The sequence below is a fragment of the Hyperolius riggenbachi genome, chromosome 5 (genome assembly GCF_040937935.1).
Source record: "Hyperolius riggenbachi isolate aHypRig1 chromosome 5, aHypRig1.pri, whole genome shotgun sequence".
Taxonomy (NCBI): domain Eukaryota; kingdom Metazoa; phylum Chordata; class Amphibia; order Anura; family Hyperoliidae; genus Hyperolius; species Hyperolius riggenbachi.
In genome coordinates this window covers 181813499-181829489 of record NC_090650.1, presented here as the reverse complement: position 1 = coordinate 181829489, position 15991 = coordinate 181813499, and the positions used below count along the sequence as shown (strand labels likewise).

Genomic DNA, 15991 nt, shown 5'->3' with positions numbered 1-15991 from the left:
AGGTACAGAATCAGGAGACAGATGCAGAGTCTTAGGGCGAGCCGGGGTTCGGCAACAGGGTATCAGAAATATCGAGGTACAGAATCAGAGTTCAGGAGATAGTCAGGCAAGCCAAAAGGTCATAACAGATATCACAATCAAACTAGTACTTTAAGCTATCAACAGAATCTAGCTAAGTGTAGGATTACAGCTCCAGCTGGTCCCGGCACACTTTAGGATCTGACTAGGGTCTGAGTGCTAGCACGTTGTGTTCGCAACGCCAGAGAACGGGCAAGTGAACAGCCAGCAGTATATATACAAAAGGACTCTCCAGTACCTCCCCTAATTGCTGGACCAATGAGGATCGATGGAAATGTCAGCTGACCCGCTCAGTCAGCTGACCTTCTTCTGGCTGCTATATAGGGCCTGCCTCTCTGCGCGCGCGCGCGTCACTCTCAACCCTGGTGGACTATGAGTCCCAGCCACACCAGCACTGTCCCTGATGCCCGCCGTGGGAGCCGCCACACTGCACCCGGCGGCTTCTCCGCGTTCACCGCTGATTATGCGGCATGCGGCGGTTCCTCCACGCCGCGCCGCCATGCAGGATGCGGAAGCAGCCGCCTTGCTCTGAGAGCAAGCGGCTGCTTTTCCGTGCTTTCTCACAGGAGGTTAATGAAAATGAGAAAGAAGAAAATCAATTTAGTCTTCTTTTTATTATTATTACAATTTCCAGAATGTATACATTTAAGTAAGCAGTGCATTTTTGTCATTGATTACATGCAAAAAAATAATTGAATAACAAATGACTTTGTTGAGTTAATCCGTTTGTCATATTGCTTGCAATCCATTTGTCATATCGCTTCAATGTGCAGTCATCACTAGATAGTTACACATGATCATTTACATTAAAAGTGGCAAATTATAAAATAGTTAAAAGAACAAATGTAGATGGATTTCCAAATGTCCCAGTGTTACAGTGTTCCAGTGTTGCTAATGAGGCTGATAATTTCAATTTGTCTCAAATCCATAAGAAGTGCTGAAAAATACAAAAATAAATCAGTTATGGAGCCTGCATCAAACAAAAAAAAATCAGTAATTCAAGTAATGCACTGAAGAATGCTACTCTGGATCAATATAAAGTAGGTGGGATTTTAAAAGCAGTGTAAAATCTGTCCAAGATGTGTCTTACTTCTGAGAAGAATTAAACTGAGAACAGTAAATTCAGAATTTGTTTACTACACCATGATATGAAGTAAGGAAGACATAGCTGAGGACTATGATAAAGTGGAGTCTGTAATGGTAAGTGTTTATGCCATAAGTAAGAGATGTCAATTGCTTAATGGGCACTTCAACATGACTTTAACATCTCTTTAGATCATGCAGACAGCATAATTAACTAAAAAACTGTTCTAATAGAAACTATGAAAAAATTACTACATTATTGAAAACCAGCTGACTAATAGGCACATGGAGGGTGTTTAAAGGTGTGGTCGACTATTCTTGCTATTCAAAGACACATAATTCTTACTCTAGTATTGATTATTTAACAAGAACAGCTCCTTTACGTAGTTGATATCATATTCGGAAATTTTACATACTCAGATCATGCTTCAAATATTCTAACAATGCAGTTGCCCTGGGCGCAACCTTGTACTAGATGCTGGTCAGTGGTCACTAGATAAAGAATTACAGGAAAAAAAAACTCTGGGAAAATTTTAATGCTACTTTAGAACAAGCTATATTACACTTCTAGTCATCAGAATTTTCAACCTTAGAAGCACAACATAGGATAGCACCCTTTATAGATCTCAGGGTCTGAGGTGGATGAGACTAGAGCAAAGATTCACCACTTTCGTAGTTCACTACAGTATATCTACATCGGGCAGGACTTCAGTTCCTGCCCAGCCATTTAGATAACTGTCAATGGCTGCGGATGGCAGCCGCTCTTTCCCACGTGCGCTCCCGCCACCGTACTCGCTGCCACCCATTAGAGGGAAGATGAATTAATAGGAACGCAGTTCCCATTCATTAATCTAAGTCCCTGTATCAATGATTGCCGGCATCAATGAGAACCCGCGATCATTTGCAACTTACGAAGTAACATATCCACATATTACTTCCTATATAGCGTACTTACAGTACGTTAATAGGAAATAATGCGGGATGACATCTTGTGGCAAAATAGTAAAATTACACCTACATACATTTATTTTAATAAAAAATTAATTTCTTTTTTTTGTCGCTTTCTCCTGTCGAAATCAAAGGGCTTATGAGGCAGCCACTAGAGCACACGCAGTAGCAGTGTTAGGGAGTCTTGCCCAAAGAACTCCTTAATGAATAGGTGCTGGTTTACTGAATAGGAAGAGCCGAGATTTGAACCCAGGTCTCCAACGTCAGAGGCAGAGTCCTTAACCATTACACTATCCAGCCACCATATATACAATACATTTAAAATTAACCCCTTACCTCCCGCTCTTTCCCATAGTTACCTAAATCTATTATATGAATATAAAAAAAATGGCAAATAAAAAAAATACATGAATAGTTACCTTAGGGACTGAACTTTTATTATGTATGTCACAAGGGTATATTAATGTCGTTTATGAAATTATAGGCTTGTTATTAGTGATGGACGCAAAATTGAAAAACTGCACCTTTATTTCCAAATAAAATATTGGTGCCATACATTGTACTAGGGAAATATTTTATAAGTTTTAATAACTGGGACAAATGGGCAAATAAAATGTGTGGGTTTTAATTACGGTAGTATGTATTATTTTAAAAATATAATGGCCGAAAACTGAGAAATAATGATTTTTTTTAATTTTTGTCCTTATTTTTCCCACTAAAATGCATTTAGAATAAAATAATTCTTAGCAAAATGTGCCACCCAAAGAAAGCCTATTTGGTGTTGAAAAAAAAAGAAGATACAGATAATTTTAATGTGATAAGTAGTAATAAAGTTATAGGCGAATGAATGGAAGAACTGCTGAAAGTTGAAAATTGCTCTGGTACAGAAGGCGAAACACCCCTCAGTCAGAGGCGTAGCAATAGCCATAGCAGCCATAGCATCTGCAATGGGGCCCTGGAGCATAGGGGGCCCAAGTGGTACTTCATGTATTCACCATTAACTATCTTGTGTTTCTCCACCCTGTGACTTTGTCTCAGTGCACATAAACTATATGCAATATTGACTGCATGAGAATGTAATTTTCCAAATGAACTCATATCCATAGGGTAGGGGTAGGTAGCATAGTTCTGCGCAATAGAGACCTGATTACGTCGGCTACACCATGTGACCTGCACCGTGGAGTGCACATGAAGCCGACCCGGAAGCCGACCTCAGCGGAGGACAGCGGCAGTGAGAGGAGCTGACGGACCTACCGGGGAGGATTGCTTTGACCGAGGAGGACAACGTTGAGTGCGTTTTCTGACCAGTCTCACAGTGGTCAATAGGATCTGGTGAGTGTATTCACATATATAAGATCAGAAAAGTGTGTGGAGCGCTATCTTCTATATCAAAGGAACTCTCGATTAAGGTGAAGCTGACACCAATAAGAAGCGCATACCAATAGGAGGAGTGTGTTTTGAACAGACTTTCCTCAACCAACTTTTTAACATTTGATGCTATATGGGACATTTTCTTAAAGTGAACCTCTAGCCTATGTTTTGTATACCTATGTGACCCGCTCTTAGCAAGAGGAGTGTGTGGAAGTTAATTTATTGTTGAACATTTATCTGTTGCGCTTATATTATACCTTTGCATTTAATAACTATAGTACTAATAAGCAGCATGGATGTGTTTGAATATAGGGATAATCGTAATGTAGACATAGAAGCGGTATTTAAAGTAGAAGAAGACACACAGGATGTTGTCAAAAAGGAAATTGAGGAAAAATTTAGGGCATTAGAAACTGTGATGATAAAGGAGCAGACCACCTGGTGGGATGTAGCATCCCTAAAGAAATATATAACAAAAGGGGTGGTACCTCAGAAATTGAGGTGGGATGTCAGCCCAGATGATGGTGAGGAAGATGAAGAGAATAATAAGGAGTGGGAAGAGTTTTTTGACGGGTGTGGCATAGGGTTTATGGAATTACTAAGAAAAAGGAAGACCAAGCGTTTAGAGCGCTTGGGAAAAGAAATTACAGGAATTAAAAATGAGTTGGAACCATATAAAGAGAACCCGTCATATAAAGTGCTATCAGAGAGAACATGCGAAATCCTTATCAAACAAGAAAGAGAGATTATTATAAAAAAGAAGAAAAAATTCATATACGACTGGAATGCCTATAAGTTAAAAAAAGCGTACAAATGGCAGGTCAAAACTAGGCCTACAACAGTGCAGAACACGCCTGTACCTAGACCCATACCAGGGCCACGTGAGTTAGGGGCAGTACCAAAAAGGGCCCCAAACTTTATTAACAACACTCCAAGAAGAAGCAGTGAGGGATACCAACACAGAGGACCCAGGCAGAACTATCTTCAGCCTAGAACAGCTAATGGGAATCAGGACATAAGAGGGGAAAATCAAAGTGGAAATCAAAGAATCCAGAGGAATGAACAGGATAGCAGACAGTATAACATAACAACATATAACAGATATGATCCATTGAGACAAGAACACAGATATCAGCCTTTTTTAGGGACGAACCTGGGATACCACAAACCACCGTGGAATCCCCAACTGAGACCAGAATACGAACCCCCGCACCAGCCTCCATTGGGAGGAAACAAGAGAAGACCAGAAGAGGGATACGAGGGGGGAGGCGTGTACAAGAGAAGAAGAGAGAGATAGGGAAAGGCATATACAATATATCGGGAGTAGAACTATCTACTGGAGAGATCAAGATGTTGGACCAAGGTTTAAAATATGCCCCCAAACAACCAATAAATAAATTTAGCACATATGTGGATTTACAGAAATATACACGGATACTTAACATAAAAAAATACTTTCTAAGCAAAGAAGGACCAACCACTAGAAACAACCCACCTGCAGAATATCAGCATACAGGAATGAAGAATAGATCTTTATTCAACCCTCAGGACAATACAAATACGAACTGTGTGGAGGTTTTTAAAAAAATGGTGGAAAAGGAGTTGGAAAAGATACAACCAGGAAAAACCAAGGGAGTAACTAAAATGGCCAAGGAAATGCTGGAAGAAAAGAAGCTAGTCATTAGGCCAGCCGATAAAGGGGGGGGGGGGTGGTCTTGAATCAGGAACAGTATGGGGAGGAGTAGAACAGGCTAGTGATGGATCAAACTACGTATAGGAAACTAAGAGGAAACCCGTGCGACATATACATGGGGGAACTGAAAGCATTACTGAGGGAGGGACTCACAGAAGGAATCCTGGATGATAAGGAATTCAAACATTTAACACCCACGGCGCCAAGAACACCTATAATCTATCAAGTCCCAAAGGTACACAAGAATACGGAGAAGCCCCCGGGGAGGCCCATTATCAGCGGAATAGGGCCCATCACACATAGGTTGGGCCAGTACCTGGACCACTTCCTACAGCCGCTGGTAATGGGCCTACCACAAGTAGTGAATGACACAAAACATATGTTACAAATTCTGAATGAGTTGGCTGTAGAAGAAAATGATACACTTGTGACAGCTGACGTCACGTCACTCTATACAAATATTCCGCACCAAGCAGGCATGGATGCGGTAAGATTCTACTTGGAAAGAGACCCAAATATGAAAATGAAGTAGAGTAAGTTCATTATGGATCTATTAAAGTTTGCTTTGACCAGGAACTATTTTTGGCACAATGGAGACTACTACCTGCAGATAAGGGGGTGTGCTATGGGGGCGGGGTACGCACCATCCTTCGCAAACCTTTTTATGGGGAGGTGGGAGCAAGAAGTTTTGGGAGAAAGAGAAGATAGCAGAATAGTAGTATGGCGAAGGTTCATAGATGATCTCTTTTTGATCTGGAGAGGTGAAGAAAGTGAACTCCCTTTGTTCTTTCAAGGACTTAATAACAATGAGATCAATATAGAACTGACAATGGAAGCGAGCAAGAAGAGCATTCACTTCCTGGACTTAAACATCGAAAGAAGACAGAATAGACTCATAACTACAACATATTTTAAACCAACAGATCGAAACGGTTACCTGTCTGTGAAGAGCTGCCACCACCCCAGATGGCTGAGGGCTGTGCCAAGAGGACAAATTGTCCGGATGCGTAGAAACTGTAGTGAGATAAAAGACTACATATCACAATCCCAGGTACTCCTGGAACGATTCGTGGAGAAGGGGTACGAAGAAATAGATATACAGAAGCACATTATGGATATAGGAAGAATGAATAGAGGAGAACTACTTAGAAATAAAGCGAGAGAGGGAGAGCAATATAATGATCGAATACCGTTTATTAGCGACTTTTCTACACAGCATAGACAGGTGGAAAGCATTTTTAAGAAATACTGGCCAATTTTAAGGGAGGACGTGAACTTACAAAAGATACTACCTGACCGACCACATTTTGTTTACAGGAAAGCAAAAAACTTAAGGAATATCTTGGCACCCAGCTGTGTTAACCCACCCAGAGAAATAAACGCTTTCTGGCAACAGAATGGGTTTTTCCCGTGTAGGGGATGTGTGGGATGCAGGGAGGCAAGACATATGAGATGCCAGGAAATTACATCCACATCAAGAGGAACCAGCTTTAAAATTAGGCAGAACATTACCTGCAACAGTAAGGGAGTTGTCTACCGTATATGGTATGGTGCCAATGTAATCTCCAATATATTGGAAGAACGACAAGAACATTGAAAAGGAGAATAGGGGAACACATAGGCAATATCAGAAGAAGCTTCAGTGAACACAGTGTATCGGAACACTTCAGAACATGCCATCAATCAAACCCTGAAACATTAAGGTTCTGTGGTATAGAAAAGATGAAATATTCATGGAGAGGAGCAAATAAAACAAGAGAAATATCAAAGAAGGAGACAAAATGGATCTATGCGATGGGTACGTTGCAACCAAGAGGACACAATATAGATATAGATCTAAATTGCTTCATAGCTAATAGCTGAGGTGGTTAACGGAGGGGTAGATTATTATCAGCAGGGAAAGCTTAGTGAGACATAAATGGACTGCATTCTATATATACATTGTTACCGTTGTCATATAATACCTATTTTTCTATTTTATTTTGTGCAAATGACTGTCTTAAGTAAATTCATAATGCAGCAGTAACATTATTTGGCCACAAGATGCCGACAAAGAACCTGGAAGAGAAAGGAGATGTAATCTTAGAAGCCAAATAAAGATATACAGATTGAATCTGGGGCAGAGGCAATAGAAGTAGATATAATATGAGCTTGTGGGAAGAACATGGGAATAAAACTATGACAATGTATGTGACATGAATTGTTTTTTATGATCTTAATGTAAAGCGGGCTCTCCTTTATGCCGAACATGTAGGGGACCAGCAGCCAACTTGCTGCACACTTTGGAGCGCACTGCGCGCGCACGTCCGGGTGGGCAGCTCAGACTGCCAATGGGGAGGCAACTCGTGTAGAGGAGTCACGCCGTACACCAGCGCATTAGCTGGAAGGAGGGCCCTAAGTGGACATTTAAACCTGACGTCCGGGTAGCTAGCCACGCCCCTGATGAGTCACACGCTGTGACGAAACGCGTCGGGTGGAGCTACCTCGGGCTGTCAGGACACTACAAGCGCACAGCGTGGAAGCGAGGGCTTTATGATCAACGGACTGGCGGCGGAATTAGAGCGGAACCAACGGGCCTGACCGGGAGGCACGGGGGAGAGCCCGTTCTTAAACTCTGTGCGCAGCCATATGACCCTACGTTTGTGAGTATTTTAAGCTATTAAACGTCATTTTTAACATACGGAGCTGTACTATGTGAGGTTTCTCATTTTATGAGGTACTTCAGCATATGAAAAACGGTGATAATAAGGAAGAGAGGCGGAGCAGACGGACCTACCGGGGAGGATTGCTTTGACCGAGGAGGACAACGTTGAGTGCGTTTTCTGACCAGTCTCACAGTGGTCAATAGGATCTGGTGAGTGTATTCACATATATAAGATCAGAAAAGTGTGTGGAGCGCTATCTTCTATATCAAAGGTAGCATACCTCAAGTGGCTCTGTTTGTGCTGTGGGCGGAGAAACGGCTTCCTCTGCATCACTCTCGCATACAGCATTTCCTTGTGTAAAGTGTGCTGAATGGTTGAATGATGCACAGTAACTCCATCTGCAGCAAGATGATGTTGTAGCTCGTTGGTGCTGGTCTGTGAGTTGACTCTGACTGTTCTCACCATTCGTCGCTTCTGTTTATCTGAGATTTTTCTTGGTCTGCCACTTCGAGCCTTAACTTGAACTGAGCCTGTGGTCTTCCATTTTCACAATATGTTCCTAACTTTGGAATCAGACAGCTGAAATCTCTGAGACAGCTTTCTGTATCCTTCCACTAAACCATGATGGTAAACAATCTTTGTCTTCAGGTCATTTGACAGTTGTTTTGAGACCCCCGTGTTGCTACTCTTCAGAGAAAATTAAAAGAGAAGGGAAACTTACAAGTGACCCCTTTAAATACTCTTTCTCATAATTGGTTAAATACTCTTTCTCATAATTGGATTCACCTGTGTATGCAGGTCAGGGGTCACTGAGCTTACCAAGCCAATTTTAGTTCCAATAATTAGTTCTAAAGATTTTGGAATCAATCAAATGGCACCAGCCTAATTTTATTTAAATTATTCTTGTGCACTTTCTGTAAATCCAATAAACTTAATTTCACTTCTCAAATATCACTGTGCGTCTCCTATATGATATATTTAACTGACATTTTTTATCGTAACAACCAGCGATGTATACAGGAAAATCATGACAATTAACACGGTTGCCCAAACTTTTGCATCCCACTGTATATAATTTGGACTCGCCTGCTTCTGAAGGTTCTTTTCAACCTGCTGTTTCTGCTCAATATATCCCCGCTTTGGATCAAACAGAGATGACAGCACTGGAGAAACTAATTTCTAGAACAGAACTTAATAAGGCAGTAAAAATTGGTTAAAGACAAATCCCCAGGATTGGATAGCTTCCCTGGGGAATTCTATCCAACTTGTGCAGATGAATTATCAGAACACTTTTCTATATTTTACTCAAGCAGCGGATTAGAAACCTTCAGTGAAAAAAAAATAACAGAGCAGTCTTCTCAGTTATCACAAAATAGGGCAAGTCAACCAATAACTGTGCCAATTTCTCTATAATGCATTTAGATGTCAGAATGTATTCTAAGATACTGATAATGAGGATTGATAAGGTAAATGACAGTATTAGGGCCTCAACAGCCAGGATTCAAAAAACAGGTGCGTGAAAATATATAATTGGCAGTGAATTTTATCCACCAGTGCCAAAGGGACAGCTGTGAGGCGCTAGTCATGGCAGTTGATGCAGAAAAAGCTTTTCATAGGTAAAATAGATCATTTGTATTCCTGGCATTAAGGAAATATGGATTGGGGAGTAGAGATGTTGCGAACATCAGATTTTGGGTTCGCACGAACGGGCGAGCCTCCATAGACTTCAATGGGCAGGCGAAGTTCACAAACTACAAAGACTGTTTCTGGCCACAAAAGTGATGGAAAACTAATTGCAATGGCTCTAACACCTGAAGGGAGGATCCATGCCAAAAGTCCCACCACAAATTAAGGAGTTGATGCAGAGTCAGGTTTTAATCTCTAAAGAGCAGAAATCACAGTACCTTCCCACATTTGAGGAAAAGGGCTGCTTTAAAATGTCCTCTTCACACTGATAGTTAAACGCCGTGTTTACCGAAATTGAGCACTGGTGAGTTAAGGACCCCTAGGCCAAAGAGGTCATAGCCTAGGGTCACAAAAACCTGTTTATTTTGGCAATGACCTCTTTGGCCTAGGAGCCCGAAACTTACCAGTCATGATCCCCCTAAGAGTCCCTACAATGCTAGAAAATTTGCCACTGCTGAGCTATCGCCCTTTGAAAAAATATGAGATCTTGGAAAGTGTTATAGGAGGCCCAATGAAAGCTTATGGGGGAATTTAGCACTTTTGCACCCCCGTAACTCTGGTTTGCAGAGATTTAGGGAACCCAACATTGGAGTGCAAGTACAACAATATGCCTTCTACCTGCATGAGACATGTCATGAGATTCAGACTTTGCTAACGGCCGTGGCTGCGATTTATGTTCGTCAGAATCTCCACCATTAGCATTGCCAAAATAAACAGGTTTTTGTGACCCTAGGCTATGACCTTTTTGGCCTAGGGGCCCAAAACTCACCAGTCATGATCCTCTAAGAGTCCCTACAATGCTAGAAAATGTGCCACTGCTGAGCCATCGTCCGTTGAAAAGATTTGTGATTTTTGAAAGTGAAATAGGGAGCCCAATAAAAGCCAATGGCAGAATTCAGCACTTTTGCACCTCTATAACTCTGGTTAGTTATCACCCGCCGACTTTAGCAGTTAATAGCAAAGGCCCCTTACATCCTAGCAACACCAAATTTGCAGGATATGTTAAAAAGATAGCAGGAAACAATATTTTAAGGACTTCCGAGGCCACAAATGGGAAAAAAGTTAAATAACTTTTCATAATCCAGATCCATGGTGGACGCCATCCAGGCCCTCCCGTTCATTCCGCCATGGCTCCCGCAGTAATACCGGCCCCATTCGGGTCCCGACCCCTCCGAACGGGTCGGGTTCTCATTCCCCCCTCAATATGACCGCCACAGATTGCCGCGGCTGTGCAATCCGCATAGACGCGATTGCGGCTGCGCAGCTCTGTGCCCTCCTCCCGATGCGTCCGATATGTGCACGCATATTGATGACGTGGTGGGACGAGGCCCTAGAGCTGTGCAGCTGCAATCGCGGACTGCGCAGCCACGGCAATCTGTGGCGGCCATATTGAGGGGGGAATGAGAACCCGACCCATTCAGAGGGGTCGGGACCCTACAGGGGCCGGTATTACTGCGAGAGCCATGGCGGAATGAACGGGAGGGCGCAGATGGCGTCCTCCATGGATCTGGATTATGAAAAGGTATTTAACTTTTTTCACATTTGTGGCCTCGGAAGTCCTTATTTTTATGTGCTGAGTGTAGGAAATCTGAAAAAAAAAATGGTGTGGGGTCCCCCCTCCCGAGCTTCTGTAACCCCTTGTCCCCCATGCAGGCTGAGATAGCCAGAATGCGGAGCCCCGGCCGACTGGGGCTTTGCACCCTGAGCTATACCAGCCCGCATGGTCCATGGTATGGGGGGTTTTGGGGGGGAGGGGCGGCCAAGCCTTCCCCCCCCCCCGGAGCCCTTGTCCAATCCATGGACAAGGGGCTCTTCCCCACCTCCGGTTCCCCAGGAGGAGGTGGGGGTGACGACTCCCTGGGGGGTTCATGGTGGCATCTGGGAGTCCCCTTTAAGAAGGGGACCCCAGATGTCCACCCCCCTCCCAGGAGAAATGAGTATAGGGGTACAAAGTACCCCTTACCCATTTCCACAAAGGGTTAAATGAAATAAAAACACAACCACGAGAAAAGTATTTTATCGTTCTAAATTAACCATAAATACTTACCTGTACCTTTAAAAAAAAATCCCATGCCAATATCCTCGAAAAACGATCCAACGAATACAGCATCCTCTTATCTTGTGATCATCAATTAAGTTCATTGAATATCTCCGACGCCCCCCACATAGCAGAGAATGTGATGGGAAGCATAAGGACGATCTCAGCGACACGGTCACCCGATGGGAGTCGTCCCTGCCAGACTCACTGTTCATCATCCTAGGAGAATTTAACAGGGCTAACCTCCGCCAAGAGCTTCCACGCTTCTATCAGCACATCACCTGTCCCACTACAAACGCAAACACTCTTGACCACTGCTACACGGTCTTGAGGGACGTGCACAAAGCCACCTCATGGGCAGCACTAGGCATGTCCGACCACTGCATCAGGAGGCGCCTGGAAACTGCAAAACGAGTCCTTAAATCAACCAAAGTGTGGTCAAGTGAGGCCAAGCTTCAACTCCAAGCATGCTTCGACTGCACAGACTGGAAGGCTCTGGAAGCACCAAACTTGGATGAGTGGGCAGACAATGTGAGCTCGTACAGCAGGTTCTGCGAAGACTCCTGTATCCCAACAAAAACTCACAGACTCTATCCAAACGACAAACCATGGTTCTCCAAGAAACTTCGGCAACTGCACAAAAGCAAGGAAGCCGCACACAAGTCTGGGAACCAGGAAGAATACAGGAGGGAAAAGAACAACCTCGACAGGGAACTGAAAATTGCAAAAAAAGGGCCACACAGATAAGCGGAAGGAGGACCTCTCCTCGAATGACTCACAAGCTGTTTGGCAAGGGCTTAAAGCTGCCACCAATTACAAGCCCCCCCCTCAAAACGCACCTCCCAGCACTGAGCTAGCAGAAAACCTCAGCAGCTTCTACTGCAGGTTCAAGGAGAAGGAGGCTCCCGAGGGGTCTCCGAAGCTACAAGCTCCCTTCACTTCACCCCACGCCTCAGTACCACCATGCCAAGACTTGCCTCTCCCGACCGTAAACAAGACGGACATGGAGTGCTACCTGTCCAGACTAAATGCCAGGAAAGCCTCAGGCCCTGACGGAGTGTCGCCAGCCTGCCTGAAAACGTGTGCACAGTAGCTTGCTCCTATCCCTACCTCCATCTTCAACAGGTCCCTTGAGAGTGGCAAAGTACTGGCATGCTTCAAGCGGTCCACCATCATCCCTGTTCCCAAAAAGCAGGGCGCGTCTGACCTCAACAACTTCAGACCTGTCGCTCTCACGTCGGTCATAATGAAAACTTTTGAAAAAGCAGTCCTGCCCCTCCTCAAGCACAAAATGGAAGCCCAATTAGACCCGTATCAATTTGCTAATAGGGCAAATAGGTCGACCGACGATGCAATTAACATCTGTCTGGAGCTTGTCAACAATAACCTTGACAAACCAAATTCATATGCCAGGGTCCTCCTCCTCGACTTCAGCTCAGCATTTAACACTATTAGCCCCCATATACTGCAAGAAAATCTGGCTGAGCTCAGAGTCCACCCCACACTTCAACTGTGGATCAAGGACTTCCTTACAAACGGCTCCATCACCTCGCAGTCAAAGACCACCAACACAGGGGCCCCACAAGGCTGCGTCTTGTAACCATTCCTGTTCTCCCTTTACACGAACAATTGCAGATCCTCTGCAAATACTGTCAAGGTAATCAAATTTGCAGATGACACCATTATAGTCGGCCTGATCTCCAACAATGAAGAACAGGCATACCGCCACCAGGTCTACAGGATTTGCCACTGGTGCAGGGAGAACAACCTGGTCCTCAACAATGCAAAAACTGTTGAAATCATCATTGACTTTAGGAAGCATGCCCCCACCCCACCTCCACTGCACATTGGAGGGATGCTGGTGGAAAAAAGTCCCCTGTGCCGGCCTCCTGGGCACCACCATCTCCAGCACCCTGAAATGGAAGGCAAACACTGTCTCGACCCAGAGGAAAGCCCAGCAGAGGCTTTACTTCCTCCGCCAACTGAAGAAGTTCGGCATGTCCCTGAAACTCCTGATGAACTTCTATACCGCAACCATCGAATCCGTCCTCTGTTCTTCCATCCTTGTCTGGTATGCTGGCTCCACTGAAAGTGACAGGCGCAAACTACAGAGGGTCATCAGGTCAGCGGAAAAGATAATCGGGCACGCACTCCCTGCCCTGGACTACCTCTACAATGCCAGACTACGCTCCAGAGCACTGAAGATTGCCAAGGACCCCTCACACCCTGGCCACCAGTTTTTCAATCAGATCCCCTTGGGGCGGAGGTATCTGAGGTATAGGTCCATCTCCACAAGGACCATGAGACACAAAAACAGCTTCTTCCCCTCAGCGGTAAACTTGCTCAACTCCATAAACTCTGCTCATGCTCTTCCCCCTTAGACTTTCTGCCTGTAACCAACCTAGTTATGGAGAATTGTGGTTGATGTATATATATATATATATATATATGTAGGTATATGTGTTGTATTGATGTCTATGTCCTATGTTCTGATGTCTCAGATGTTTCCATGTATATGCCCTGTATTCATGAGCCAAGCCCAATTCCGGGCACGAGCCAGACGTGCTTGGCGAAATAAAAGTGATTCTGATTCTGGCATAGCTGCCGGCTCCTGCTGTCTCTCCCCACCTCCTCACCTGTCACCCTCACCTAGCCTGGCACCCGGTGCACCAGGTGCCAGGCTAGGTGAGGGTGACAGGTGAAGGCAGGTGGGGAGAGACAGCAGGAGCCGGCAGCTATACGTCCTGCTCAGGACGCATTCTAAGCTATACTAACGGTCAGGCTTGCTCTCCAGGACTCCCGAATGCGAATTTACCCGAATTATTCGGGTAAATTTCAGCGTTCCCGAAGTCGAAGTCGAAGCCGAATGCGTCGTACCCGAAGCCAAAGGCGGCCGGATGACGCGTTGGGTTTGGCTTCGGGATTCGGGAGTGACGCGGGCCAATCAGAATTCCTCCAGCCGAGTCCCTGGCAACGCTAGCAACCTGGCCCTCCCCTCCTCTATATAAGGCAGCGGCCATTTTGCGGAGCTACGCACTTGTGTGACTGAGCTGGTACTGAGAGCATCTACAGTGCTGTGCTGCGTGTCTGATCAAGTGTATTCTGTGCTAAACCTAGCGTTTTGCTTCGTAAACACCTCCTAAACACATTCATTGTACTGTTATATAGATAGATAGTAATTTGATTGTTTGTAGTCAGCTAGTGTGTACTGTATACTGTGCTAGGCTAGTGTTAGTCTGTGTGCAGGCTAGGCCTGCTAGCCTAGGGCAGCTTTAGCCTACTACTAGCTTAGGTAGGTTAGGGATTCTAGTTAGTTGTGTACTATAGTAGTATAGTTAAATTGTACTGCTGCTGTTTGCTGTAGTCTGTTAGTTTATAGCTTCAGTACTGTTAGTTAATACTAGTTAGTTACTGATTGACTGTGTACAGGCCAGCTTCCCTTGTTGTCACCTGCTGTGTGACTGACATTTGCCAGCCCACCCTGTTGATTGCGTCTGACCGTGTGTGACTGACCGACTGTAATTTGTCACCCACTGTCTGGCAGTTAGTTATATTGTTTACTGTTTAGTACAGCAGGTGTTTAATAGTTACTACCTGCACGTACAACTGTACTACTACTAGGTAGGTGGTAGTCTCTCTTCCACTACTACTACCACCACCCCTTCATTTAATTTTTTTCATTTGTTACTGTGTGATTTATTACCTTTCTGTAGTAAATTGTTACATTTGCAGGCCAGCATTCCTTGTTTTCACCTGCTGTGTGACTGACATTTGCCGGCGCACCCTATTGATTGCGTCTGACCGTGTGTGGCCGACCGACTGTAATTGGTCACCCACTGTCTGGCAGTTAGTTATATTGTTTACTGTTTAATACAGCAGGCGTTTAATAGTTACTACCTGCGCATACAACCGTACTACTACTAAGTAGGTGGTAGTCTCTCTTCCACTACTACTACCACCCACCCCTTCATTTAATTTTTTTCATTAGTTACTCTGTGATTTATTACCGTTCTGTAGTAAATTGTTACATTCGCAGGCCAACATCCCTTGTTGTCACCTGCTGTGACTGTCATTTGCCGGCGCACCCTATTGATTGCGTCTGACCGTGTGTGACCGACCGACTGTAATTGGTCACCCACTGTCTGGCAGTTAGTTATATTGTGTACTGTTTAGTACAGCAGGTGTTTAATAGTTACTACCTGCGCGTATAAACGTACTACTAGTAGGTAGGTGGTAGTCTCTCTTCCACTATTACTACCACCACCCACCCCTTCATTTAATTTTTTTTCATTAGTTACTGTGTGATTTATTACCTTTCTGTAGTAAATTGTTACATTCGCAGGCCAGCATCCCTTGTTGTCACCTGCTGTGACTGTCATTTGCCGGCGCACCCTATTGATTGCGTCTGACCGTGTGTGACCGACCGACTGTAATTGGTCACCCACTGTC

General features: G+C 44.4%; 1 protein-coding gene across 1 annotated transcript in view; it reads right to left on the bottom strand.

Annotated features, from left to right (window-relative positions):
* Window positions 1-778: 778 nt before the first annotated feature.
* LOC137518507 (polycystin-1-like protein 1) overlaps window positions 779-15991 on the bottom strand; it is a 330792-nt gene continuing 315579 nt past the window's right edge. The window contains exon 14 of the mRNA XM_068236461.1: window positions 779-1015. The gene's annotated coding sequence lies outside the window, so the exon portion shown is untranslated. The remainder of the gene's footprint in view (window positions 1016-15991) is intronic.